This window comes from Dasypus novemcinctus, chromosome 4 (genome assembly GCF_030445035.2).
Source record: "Dasypus novemcinctus isolate mDasNov1 chromosome 4, mDasNov1.1.hap2, whole genome shotgun sequence".
Taxonomy (NCBI): domain Eukaryota; kingdom Metazoa; phylum Chordata; class Mammalia; order Cingulata; family Dasypodidae; genus Dasypus; species Dasypus novemcinctus.
In genome coordinates, this window is record NC_080676.1 from 167161470 (window position 1) to 167174165 (window position 12696).

General features: G+C 71.1%; 1 protein-coding gene across 1 annotated transcript in view; it reads left to right on the forward strand.

Moving 5' to 3' along the window:
* COL18A1 (collagen type XVIII alpha 1 chain) overlaps positions 1-12696 on the forward strand; it is a 183013-nt gene that overhangs the window by 80473 nt on the left and 89844 nt on the right. The gene's annotated exons all lie outside the window — the stretch shown is intronic.

A 12696-nucleotide genomic window follows, 5' to 3' on the forward strand; every position in this document is an offset into this window, starting at 1 on the left:
GCGGCCTCACCCGTCCCCGCTGCCCTGACGGTGTCAGACGGCATCACGACGCGAGGAAAGCGCCAGCAGGAGGCTGCGGCCAGGGGACACGGCACGCCGATGGCTGGACTCGCCCGCCCGTTGCACCACCGCCGCCTGCCCGTCCGGACTGGGCAGCGGCCTCTCGCGTTCAGGATCACCTCACAACTGCTGCAGCGTCTCCACGGCCGCGGCGGCCACACCCACGTCCTACTGGAGTTGTGCTTCCGCCTTCACACGCACAAGTGCTCTGCCGTGGCTACAGAGGAGAAGACAGGGCGCGTGAGACGCGGGCCTCGGAGAGCGCAGGCGCCAGGTGTCCTCCACAGCTGGGCAGGTGCAGGAGCAGAGCGCCGGGCGCCTGCGCTGCCCCCCAGGGGGTCGCTCAGGGCACACGCTGTGGCTCCCCAGGCCGGGTGAGGAGACGGGAGGCTGGCCCACGTTCCGGGGGGTGGACACTGAGGAGCCCGAGAGAAGGGGTCAGGGCCCACGGGGTGCGGCGGGGCAGGTGGCCCAGGGCGCGAGCGGCGCGGAAGGCTTGGCAGCAGGCCGCCCCAGCTGTGGGGGCAGGTGGGCGCGGCGGACCTCCCGCGGGCCTGGGCTGCTGCCCTGGGGTCCAGGGAGTGTCTACTCCACACCCGGGGCGGGCAGGGGAGACCCCCAGGGGGCCGGAGTCCCCAGGACAGAGGAATGAGGGGGCGGGGGCCGGGCTCCTGCCTGTTTCCTGCCCGCGCCGGAGGTCCCGGCTCAGGCCTGGCCGGGTGGTCGTCGCGGTGGCGGCAGGAGGGCGCAGGGCTAAGGTCAGTGAGTGGGGGAGAAGGCGGCTGGAGGAAATGGAAAGGGGGCAGACAGCGAGCGGGCTTGGGGCTGCGGGGGCCGGAGGGGCTGCCAGGGGGCCCAGGCCCGGCCTCCAGGAGGAGGGGGCGCCCCTGGGAGTCCTGGGGGCATCAGCAGCCGCTGGGGCTGCCCTTCTCCCCGGCGGCCTGGAACGCAGCCAGGCCCTCCGTGGCCCCCCTCCACCCCCCCGCAGGCTGGGGGACCACGTGAGCAAAGCGGTGGCCCTGGAACTTTGGCAGGAGCGCAGCGCACGTGGGGTGGCCTCCCCCGCGCGGCCCCCTGCGGGGCGCGCCGCAGGCAGAACGGGGGGGGGGGGGGGGGGGGCCTCCTGGGAGGGCTACGGTCCCGGACCAGGGTCCCCGTGGGCGGCTCCAGGACCTCCAGTCGGGGCTGGGGTGGTGGGGGCCCGGGGGGCGCGCCTTCGCGGCCGCCGGCTGTCCCCCGGCGGGAAGCGTCTTTGTTCAAATCGCCCGTCCTCCCGCGGTCCCCGCCGACGGGGACGCAGCCCCGGGGGTCGCGGCTGACCCCGCCCGAGGAAGAGCGCGGCTGTGGGCGCCTCCCGCCGCGGCGTCCCCGGGGCTCGCCCCGCGTTTGGAATCGCAGACCCTCGGGGCAAGTCCGCGCGGGGGCGCGCGCCGGTCACGCGAGCTGCGGGCGGGGCGGGGCTCAGCGCGGCGGCCCCGCCCCTGCCCGCCCCGGCGGCGGCTGCGGAGCTGCGGGCTGAGCCAGGGCGCAGCATCCCGCGGCGAGACGACCGGCCCGCGCGGAGCATGGCACCGAGGTGAGGGCCGCGCGGCCGGGGGCCGGGGCCGGGGCCGGGGCCGGGGCGGGGGCGGGGGCGGCCGGCGCGCTGACCGGTGGCCTCTCCCGCAGGTGGCCCCCGCGGCGGCCGCCGGCTGAGCTCGCGCTCCTGGTTCTGCTGCTCGGAGTCGGCGCGGCCTCTGCGGAGCCAGGTAGGACCCCGCGCCCCGGCCGGGCCCGGCTGGACGGGAAAGTTCGCCGCTGGGCGCCCCGAGCGCGCGCCGCCTTGGCGCGGGCCCCCGCCGGTCCCCGCGGCGACGATGCCCCGCGCCCCAGCGCGCCCGCCCTCGAGCTGGGGGCCCCGGAGACAGGGCCCGTGCGCGCAGGTGGCGGCGGGAGGGCCCGGGCGGGGCCGAGCTTCCAGCCCCCCTGCGCGGGCCATTCATTCCTGGGCCGCGGCGGCTTCGCGCCAACTCGGCGCGCCGCGGGGGGCCGGGTGCGGGCGGGCGGGGGCCCAGGCCGACGGCGCCGTGGATCCCGCGCGCGGCGCTCCCGCAGGGAAGTTGGTGCGCTTGGGGCCGGGCGGCCGCCCCGCGCGCGCCCCGGGGGCTCCCGGGCACCGGCCGCCGCGCCCGCGTCGCCGCCCCATGCTTCGAGCGGCCTCTCCTCCCGGAGCGACCCGAGCGGGCCCTGCGGGAATCCGAGGAGGGCGGTGGGTGCGGGGCGGCGCCGCGGGGTTCCCTTCCTGGCAGGAGAACTCCACAGGTCTCCCTGGCGGCTCTGCGGCCGCGCGGCTGGCTTTGTGCGACCCGGCCTCCGCGGCCCTGGCCTGCGCCCGCAGCGGTGTCGGGTTCCCGCGGCCCCCTTTGAAGCGCCGGGCGCACGGGCCGCCCCTCCCGAGAACAATGCTCCCCGCGCCGCCCTCCCGCCCGCCGCAGCGCGGGGGCCCTTCCCCGTCCAGGCGCTCCCGGGACCCGTTTGCAAACTTCTCCGCCACCAGCTCCTGCTGAAGTTCCTCCCCACCGCGGGCGGGGTCCTCTTCCCAGCTGACCCAACAAAGGCCCCAGAGGGGACGCCCCCGCAGCCAGGCCGCCTGAGGCCCCGGTGTTCCCACAGGTAGAACCCGGCGCCCGGGAGGACCCAGGAATGCAGCCCGTCCTCGGGGCTAGCAGGAGGGCAGGAGTCGGGGTGAGCCGGGCGGGGCACACCTGCTGGCCACAGCTGGCCTGAGCGGCAATGAATGGAGGGGAGCTGTGGGGGAGAGGAGTGAGGAATTGTTTCATGGTTTCCAGGGGCCTTAGTCACAGGGTTAAACGCTAGCCGAGACCTTTCGGAGAAGCAACCGCCTTAAACTCGGCTGCAGACGCCCCTGTCCTTGAGCAGTGGGGAGGGGGCAGAGCACGGCACCCTGTCCAGAGCCACTCGTGGGCCACTTCGGGTGCTAATCCCGGCGGCAGGGCCACCCCCGCTGACCGCCTCCACGTGGCCGCACGGTGCCTGGCAGGAGCAGGCCAGGGCAGCGGCCTGGGGGCACTTGTAAAATCGAAGCCTCTCGGTACTCCTGTAACGAAGCGGAAACGGGGGACGCCGGCTCCGTCCCAGCTCCGCACTTGGCGCTAGGGAGAGAGGAAGTGGAGGCTGTTGGTTTTGACCCTTGGAACAGGAAAGCACCATTCCCGACGCACCGCCGTGAGCGCCGGGGGAGCGCAGTGGCCGCCTGACAGCAGGGTCTTGGCCCGGCGCAGGCTGCGGGGGAGGGCGACGACAAGTGGCTGCGTCCTGTATCCCGTCCCCTGACGGCGCACGGGGGTTGCCGCCCTCCCCGGCCCTCCCGCCCTGGTGGAATGCGGCCCCCCTCACTGGCGAGGAGAGCAGGAAGCTGGCCTGGCGGCTGCCCCCACACCTCCCCCAGCCCCTGCCCGGCTCCACTGCCTGCCAGGAATCCGGCTGAGTCACTGCTGCTCTGTCCCCTTGAAGGGGAGTGAACGACCCTCTGGTGTTAGCGGGAGGCAGGCCGACTTGACCGGGCCCGGGAAGTGCAGCGGTTTGTTCTAGAAACGCTTCAAAGTCACCCCTGAGAATCAGAGGCTCGAGGCCCAGTTTGCTGATTTGCACGTTTTTGAAACCAAAACCAGCGCCTTGCTCCTGCTCAGGCCAGGGGCACCGGCCAGGGCCTCCTCTGCTTTTCTGTTTCGGGGCTGGTCGCGGTGGTCCTGCGGCAGCCCTTCGGCCTCTCCCCATAACCACACACTTGGGGGCCTGGGGCGTGAAGTTTCCAAAAGGAGCATCTTTGGTGGGACCTGGGTGGGGACGTGGCCCGTGGGCGGGTATGGCAGGGGGTGCAGGAGTCCTCCGCCAGACCGCGGCCACACGAACTCCGGACTCCCTGGCCTCGGTTTCCCGGCGGTCACACAGGTGACTCGGGTCCCTCCTGCGGGCCCGAGGCAACGAGGGGGCCCCCTGTGTGTCCCCGGTGCCTGCCATCTTCCCTAGGGGCACGGCGTGCGCAGCCCCTCGGGCGGCTCTGCCTGGGGTCCAGGGCCCTGGGGAACGGGGGTGCCCGGCGGGGCCCAGGGCAGCGCAGCACTTCTGCACTTGCCGGCTGCCGTCTTCCTCCCACCTGGGGGGCGAGCCCCTCCGGCGGGGTCGCTGGTGTAATCGGATGTCGGGACCCTCGCTGCTCTCGTGGCTCCTGCCCAAGGGCCCACGAGGTGGAAGCTGTCCAGGAAACCGGGGTGCTCAGGCCTCCCCTGTCCCGTTGGCCGGGATGAGTCCAGGGGGAGCCTGGAGGGTGGTGGGAGACCCCCTCCTCCCGGGCCCCCAGCTCTGTGGGCGGCGGCTCCAGCCTGCAGGCTCTTCAAGTGCAGAGTTGGGGCGATGGGTGTTTCCGGCGTAAATGGAGGCCCTTGAGCCGCTGGACTCCTTAAGAGGCCTTCTCTCCCAGGGGGCGTCTGCCCGCCGGCCCCGCCTGTGGCCCTGCAGGCACTGCCTGGGTTTAGGGTGGTTCCCGGCAGCAGCACCCCCCCCTCGCTCTTCTTTTGAGGAAAAGGAAATAAAACCGCCGTGCGGGCGTGCCATGGAGTTCTCGGGACCACGCCCAGCCTGCCATGGGGGCAGGGAGCAGCACCCCCCCACGGCCTGGGGGCGTCCTTGCCACACGATGCTCTGCAGCCGCGTCGACCCCATGATGGGGCTCAGGGGCACCCACTCCTCCCCTGTGGAAGTCGGGATCCCCGTGGGCGCGGTGCCAGCAGAGCTGCAGGCGTGGGCCTGCGTGGGCGTTTACTCGGCCGTGGAGGGGCCGCCGGTGGCTGCTGGAGGATGGGGGCCGAGGAGCCCCGGCCCGGTGTCCTCTGGTTCTGAGCCCCGCCCCCCATGGCTCCACACCTGCCTCTGCCCACCTCGCTAGGACGGGAGAACTGTGCATCCCGCCCTCGCTGCCAGGCCGTCCTCTGTCCAGCGGCGTCCCTCTGTCCAGCGGGCCACAGACCCCAGCTGTTCCTGGAGCACCTGGCTGGTTGCCTCAAGCAGGGGTCCCTGCCCCGTAGCCGTGGGGGCCTCAGCCGCCCGCGGGGGGCCTGCTGGGGTGACCTGAAGGAGACACCGCCGAGACCCTCTGGGCCCAGGTGCACGTGGGGTCTGCCCGGAGGCGCACAGGCCACCTGGGTGACATCAGAACGGGGACAGCAGAACGGGCTCCCCTGAGGCCGGGGCTGCGTCCCGGGGAAGGCCGGCATCAACGCAGGGCTCAGCCACAGGCCCGGGCAGCGCGAGGTAGTTTTGAATTTCAGCAAAACTTGTTTTTCAGGTACTCCAGTTTTCCTTTAAAAGGAGGGCGAGAGGGGCCAAGACCTGTGCAAGGAACCCTAGGAGGAGTGTAACTCATCCGCGGGTGTGCAGACGCGGGGTGCCGGGGAGGCCCCGGGAGCCTGTGCCAGGAGCACGTCGCAGGGTGCTGGCCTGCTTTAGAAAACACACACGTGTGTGTGCACACAGACACATGCACACGAGTGCACACGCAAAGGCATGCATGTGCACACGACTACAGGCACACATGTGAATGCAGATGCACACGCACGGGCACACAGGTAGACAATGCACATGTGCATGTGCACACAGAGATGTACACACATATGTGTATGCTCACAGATGTGCACATGCACACAGGGACACACAGGTGTGCACAGGCATACAAACATGCACATGCGACTACAGACACAATACACATGCATGCATGTGCACATGGGCACACGTGTTAGTGCAGAAACAGCTCACACATAAAAATGTGTGCACACACAGGCTACCATGTGCACTCAGAGCCATGCATACGCACACATGGATATACAGATGCACACGTGCACATGGACATACACATGTGCACTCGCACATGACTACAGGTGCACATGTGTGGATGCACGCGCACATGTGTTAGCGCAGACATGCACATCCTTGTGGAATCACACACATGTGCACTTGCACATGTGGCTGCAGACACAATGCGCGAACACACGTGCACATGTGTAAACACAGGCATGCACAACCTTGTGTAATCACACGTGTGTACTTGCACACATGACCACAGGCGAGCATGTGTGGACACACGTGTACATGTGCAAACGCAGACATGCGCAGCCTCGTGGAATCACACACATGCACTTGCACACGCGGCCACAGACACACATGTGTGAACACGTGCATATGTGTAAACACAGACGTGCACAGCCTTGTGGAATCACACGCGTGCACTTGCACACACAGACACGCCCTCTCTCGGCCCATACACCTTGTTCTCTCGTCGTCTGGACTGTTGGGAGGGCCTGTCCCTCTGCAGGACGGTGGCGTCAGGTGGCAGGGGCAGGGCTGCGGGTGAGGCCGCAATCGGGGGTAGGCGCGCCCACGGCGCCCGCTGCTTGGCTGCCTCCTGAGAAAGGCGCTGGCCGCCCCCACCCCAAGGCCTCCCTGCGCCCTGCAGGGGCCTGGCCAGAGGGGCACGCGGAGGCGGCCCTGTCCCTCCCTCCCTCCTCCAGGTGAGGGCCAGGCCGGAGGCCGGCACCTCCCAGCACCTGCCACTGGTGGGGGACGGAGCCCGCCAGAGCCAGGCCCGCTGTCCGCCTCAGCCGGCTTCCTCCTCGTGACGCCTTGGCGAGGGTGTGGCCCCTGGACAGTGCGGCCAGTCAGCTGTGAGGCTGGGGAGCCCAGCTGTCCGCGGCTGCCCCCAGGGGCCAGCCCCAAGACCGAGGGCCCGCCGCTGCCCCGGGGCACGTGTGGGCCTGCGGCTGAGCTCCCCCCAGCCCTGGTGGTGCCACGGGGCGCCGGTGCCGCAGACCTCCCGCTCCTTCTCAGTCTGCTCTGGGCTCTGCTCGCCCTTACCTGCAGGGAACAAGAGCAAGTGCTGTGCAGCGCCGGCGCTCTCCGGAGCGCAAACCCGGCCAAGCACACGGGCACGACATGTCCGCGCAGGAGGTGGAGGGTGGGGCCCGATGTGTAAAGCCTCCCGAATCTCGTGGGGTGGTAAGAAGTGGGCAAAATGAAAATTCCTTCTGGCTCGCTCGCGAGCCTTGGACCTGCTGCGGGGGAGAGCAGTGCCCTGACGGGTGGAGGGGCAGGAGGGTGCCGTTTGCTCGGCGGCTCCTGCGGTCCCCGTGCCCTCTGGCCTGGACGGTTTGCGCCCTGGGACTGTCCCTGGCCACCCTGGGCTCCTCCCCAGGGAGGACGCAGCCCCGGGCCACCCCCCCAGTCTTGGCCGCCTCTCGGCCACCCCGCCTGTGCTCACCCGGAAGGACTAGCCCTGGCCCCCGTGCCGCCCCGGTCATTACGCTGCTCGCTGCGTCTCTGTCCCTGCACCGGGTCTCCACACTGCACGTGGCCTGTTCCTCTCCCATCACGCTTCTTTACGTGATCTATATCGTCACGGCACACGCTTTCCCTACCACGTGTCGTGTCTAAGTCATCCGCCGCGTGTCTGCGCGATCATCCCGTGAGGACAGTATATCTGTGGGCTGCGTGGCTGAGGTGGCCGCTGTGTACTTACAGACTCGGTGTGTCTCCGTGTCCTGCGCTGTACCCTCCATCACCGTGTCCCCATGTCCCCCGGGGTACGTGTGTGCTGGACCCTGACGCCTCCCTGGCTTTACCCCTGCCCTGTGTCCTCTCTCGAGAGGCAGCCCCGGGCAGGTGGGCAGCACTGCTGGCGCTTCCTGCGCACGGGGTGCCGAGCGGGGGTCACGCCCCCCCACCCCGGGTCAGGCTGCGCAGAAGCCTCGGAGGCGCCTGTGATGGGTGGCTGAGTCAGGGGCGGAGGCGCGCCCTGCGGGGACGGATCCTTCCGCCCGGCTCCCCGGCAAGCCCCGGCAGGGCCCGTCTCGGCAGCCAGAGCCCCAGCGTCTTCCCCCACGCCCTGCTGGCGGGCACGTCACCCGCCGGCTGGTCCCTGGGGCTCTCCGAATCACGGGGACCTGGGCCCAGACAGGATGGGGCGCCCAGAGGAGCGGAGGCCTGTGGGAGGCCCTGGGCAGTGCCGGGCCTGGGGGGCCCAGGCTCGGGCCGTGGGTGGGGGCTGACCGCTGCAGGTGTTCCCACAAGAAAGGGCACCGGGCCCGAGCCACAGAGCATGGGCGGAGCTGCGTGGCCGGGGAGCTGGGTGGGTGTTGGGGGGAGGGGTTAGCCTCGGCAGACCCCCCACGCTCCCCATTTCCCTCCTCCCCTTTTCGGGCTGAATGTCCCCCGTGGACGTCCTGCTCTTCCCTGAGCAGTTCGGCTGACCGCGGCTGTGCGTCCGGCCCGGGTCCCTGCTTGGAGATCTCCCTGGGGGCACCCGGTTTTGGGAGCTGGGCGCCCCATGCCGCAGGGAGCCCGCCAGGCAGGCCCAGCCCTCTATTTTGGGGTAACGAGCTGATATGAGAGCAGTGCCTGCACTGCCCCCCAAGCCCTGTGGGGCCTCTTATGGCCTCTTGGAGCACTTTAGCCCTCGCCTCGGCCCCCGGAAGCCCCAAGCTTCTCTCCCCGGACAAGGGAGGGGCTCGGGCAGAGCAGCCCCCTGCCCCTCGTCCAGGCCACCGTGCATGGCCTCGAGCAGGAGTGCCCGTGGCCTCGAGGGTGGAGCGAGGCCTCCTGCGTCCCCTGTCAGTGAGGCAGGGCCCTTGCTCTGGACGGACCCACCGCTCCGTGGCCCCTGCTGCTCAGGCGGCATGTGGCGGAGAGGGCTAGGCCCGCGCCTTGCTGACCGCAGGACACTTGCCGGCCACCAAGGCAGGGCGGCCGGGAAGGAACGGGGAGCCTGTCCTGCACCTGGGAGGCCGTTTGCCCTGGTGGCCCGGGCTGAGGGGGAGGGGGCCCGGCGGGACTGTGGGGGGCCGCCACCTGGCCCCTCTGTCCATCCAGTCGCTGAGTCGCCTGTCCCCACATGCACTGCTGCACGCCTGCTGTTGTGCCAAGCATCTTGCCTCCCTGAGCTGCAGGAAGGTGACCCGGGGGACCCGGGCGCTGGGCGAGCCACGCCAAGGGACAGTGAGCGTCACCGGGGCCCAGGGACCCGGGCGCTGGGCGAGCCACGCCAAGGACAGTGAGCGTCACCGGGGCCCAGGGACCCGGGCGCTGGGCGAGCCACGCCAAGGACAGTGAGCATCGCGGGGGGCCCAGGGGCCCAGGTGCTGGGCCAGCCATGGTCACGGACAGTGAGCATCGTCGGCCCCCTGGGGCCTGAGGCCTGGGGTCCATTCCATGGCCCTTGTCTTGGGTGCCCCCCAGTGGGGAGAGTGGGGACGTGCCCTCCACGGGGTGCCCCAGGCCTCCAGGGCACGGAGGCCCGACCTGCCCAGCAAGCTCACGCTCTTGTTCCTGAGTCTGACCGCGGGCGAGGGACACCTGGACAGGTGCGCTGGAGTGTCGGCACGGCCCCCCGTGAACGCCCTGCCTGGCCGGGGCCCTCTGGACAGTGGCCGGGTGAGACCACGCCACCTGCTCCTGTGCGTGGCAGCAGCTGGTACGTGTCCTAGCAGGTGCGTTTCCGCCGTTGGCGTTCAACCTGTCCGTTCAGACGTGTTCAGGTGGGGTCACCTGTCAGCGTGCAGGTTTGTGGGGGTTTAGGACGCCCCTGACCTCTTCCCGTAGAGGTGGGACGATGAGTGGCCATGACCCGGCCACACGCCAGACAGCCACGCCTGCCGGAGCCTGCGTTGGCGGGTGCTGCGCCGCAGGGAGGGCACGGGCAGCGGGGGCGGGCCACATGGAGGGTGCGCACGCCAGCCGCCTCCTGCCTCTGGGTGCAGCATTCCAGCTCTTTCGTGCCGGAGCCAACCACGGAATCATTAGGCCCCAAGGCAGCCCGGCCGCCACCGCGCCCCTCCACCCCGCGTTTGCTGGCGGAGTGCCACCCGCGAGCGCTTAGCGCCCAGGCCCCGGCATGGACCCGCCCTTGCCCCGGGCGCCGTGTGACTTGGCTCAGGCCACACACCCTCTCTGTGCCTCGGTCTCTGCCCTGTGAACGGGGGTGACGGTGGTCCACGTGGCGCTCACGTCTGCGTCGGCTTCCCGCCGAGGCAGCCCCTCACCAGGCCCCGGGAGGCCGCGGTGGAGCCGCTCAGGTGTCAGCCACCCGGGCAGGGCCTGGGGGAGGGCCCGGGACGCCCCAATAGGAGTGAGCGGCCCTTGTGCATCGGATGCGGGCCGGGCCAGGTCAGGGGGCCGGGGCGGGGGCGGCCCGGGTGGAGGCACGGGCAGGCGCTCTCTGCCCCCAGGACGCTGCCCGTCCCGCCGCTTGCAGCTGGAGTGGGGGGCGCCACGACGCGCAGCTGTGCAGGGCTCGTGGGGGTCGCGTTTCTCACCTGGCCCTGGGCTGGAGCCCGCCGAGGTCATCACGCCCAGGCGCCCCCCTCGTGCTCCCCCGTGCTCCCCCCGTGCTCCCCATTCCCATCTCCCACCATCCGTGCTCCCCCACCCCCTGTGCTCTCCATGTGTTCTCTATCCCCGTTCCCCACCCATCTCCCACCCCCGTCTCCCACCCCCGTGCTCCCCGTCTCCCACCTGTCTCCCACCCCCCGTCTCCCACCCCCCGTCTCCCACCCCCCGTGCTCCCACCACCACGTGCTCCCACACCCCGTCTCCCACCCCCCCGTCTCCCACCCCTGTGCTCCCCCGTCTCCCACCTGTCTCCCACCCCCCCGTCTCCACCCCACGTGCTCCCACACCCCGTCTCCCCCCCCCCCCCCCCCCCGTCTCCCACCCCCGTGCTCCCAGCTGGTGCAGGCTCACCCGCCCCTCGCCCCGCTCCAGGGCACCTGGCACTTTCCTTGCCGCCCTGGCCTGTTCCGGGGCTGCCGTGACTTTGAAATCCGGAAGCCTCGTGTGGCTCTCCGACTCCAGGAGGCCGGGCTCTTGCTCCCGCGAAGTCGATCTGCCCGTGTCACGCGGCTCGAGCACGGCCCGCTGTGGTCAGAGGGGACCCTCTTGGCTTCCTGGGTCCTCTTCACCCCAGCCTCGGCCCGAAAGGGGACGCTCCCTCCATCCTGGGCCCTGGGGGGCGAGGACCCCCTGCCGCCCTGACGCTGGTCCCTCTGCTGCGCCCCCCCGACGGCTGCCAGGCCCGGCTCGGGGGCGACTGATGCAGACGCCTCCGCCCCCCGAGGTGAGACCTGAACGTTTGAAAGGCCGTTCTGGGAATGGAGGAGTGGGGGGCCCTGGCGGGGGGGGTCTGGGGGTCAGGTGCCGTGGAGCGTGCTCACACGGGGCGGGGGCTCCCGTTCCAGGACGTTCCGGTGGTTTTGGTGACACTCCCGCCTCCCCACGGCCCACCTTGGGCCCACCAGCCCCCGAGCCCCATGGCCCTGCCTGGCCGACACCCACCCCCTCCCCCTGCCCCCTTTGCTGTGCACTGTCACCGCATGTCTCCCGGCCCACACGGCTGCCTGTGTCCCCTGCCTGGGTGGGCTCACGGGGCACCCCTCCCGGCGGGCAGTGCCGATGCCCCCGACAGGTCTGGGGTCCTATGCTTTTGACCTGTCCCCTGCTCGACTGTGGGGACACATCTTGACCCAGGGACTCAGGCCCTTGGGGTGGCCAGGCCTTCCTGTCTTCCGGCTGAGATCAGCCCCTGCCCTCGGGGTTCAGTCCGTGTCTCTGGGGTTCAGGCCCTGCCCTCGGGGTGCAGCCTGTGCCCTCGGGGTTCAGCCCTGCCCTCAGGGTTCAGCCCCTGCCCTCGGGGTTCAGCCCCTGCCCTCGGGGTTCAGCCCCAGCCAACGCAGACCAGGTGGTCCGCGAGTCCGTTAGGTTCCTCAGTCGTCACAGATGCCCCCCGAGGCTTGGAAACGGCAAGTGACCTCGGCCCTCGCGCCCCCCCACCCCCTCTCCATCCTGGGGGCATCTGTGTCCTGGGCAGGCCCGAGCCGCCCACCACATGACGGCACTGGGGGGGCCACGCAGTCCCCGCCGCCGAGCTCTGCCCCAGCCCGGCCGCGCTGTGGACCTCTCTCCCCAGTCGGGGGGCCTAAGGGCGCCTCGGAGCCAGCCAGCGGGCGGGGGCTGGGGTCTCCTCCCGGGGCTGCAGATGTAGCCCCTTGTCCAGCTCAAGGGGCCATGAGGGGCGTTGGCAGCCAGTGGCCATGCTCGAGCAGGGCCGGGGCTGCGGGGGGCAGCGGGGGCCATGAGGGGCCGTGGATGCTGCCCCTTGTCCTCAGGTCCTGAGACCCCCCGAGACCCCCGCCGGCCAGCCACCCTGGGCAGCCTGGGGCATTACAGAGGGCGTTACGTCCTGAGGGCACCCACCGGTTCCCAGGCTCCCAGGACACCGGGGAGAGCCCCCTGGCCACACGCGCTCCCGGCCGCTTGTCTCAGGCCGCAGTGAGCTCCGTCGGCCGCTCCCCCACACGCGGGGAGGCAGCGCGGGGACGAGGGGTCGGAGCAGGGCTGGCGACAGCGGGACGTCCGAGGATGCCGGGGCAGGCGGGGCAGTTGGGCGCCGCGGCGCTGTCAGCTGGCGCCCCTCCTGACCCGCCGCAGGCCGGTGCCGGGCTGGGCGCACCCCTTTCCTGCGAGGCGAGTGGCGCAGCCGTTGCCCGCGGGGGGCAGCGTCGGCCCGACGAGGAGCTGGCGGCCGAGGGGGGCGGC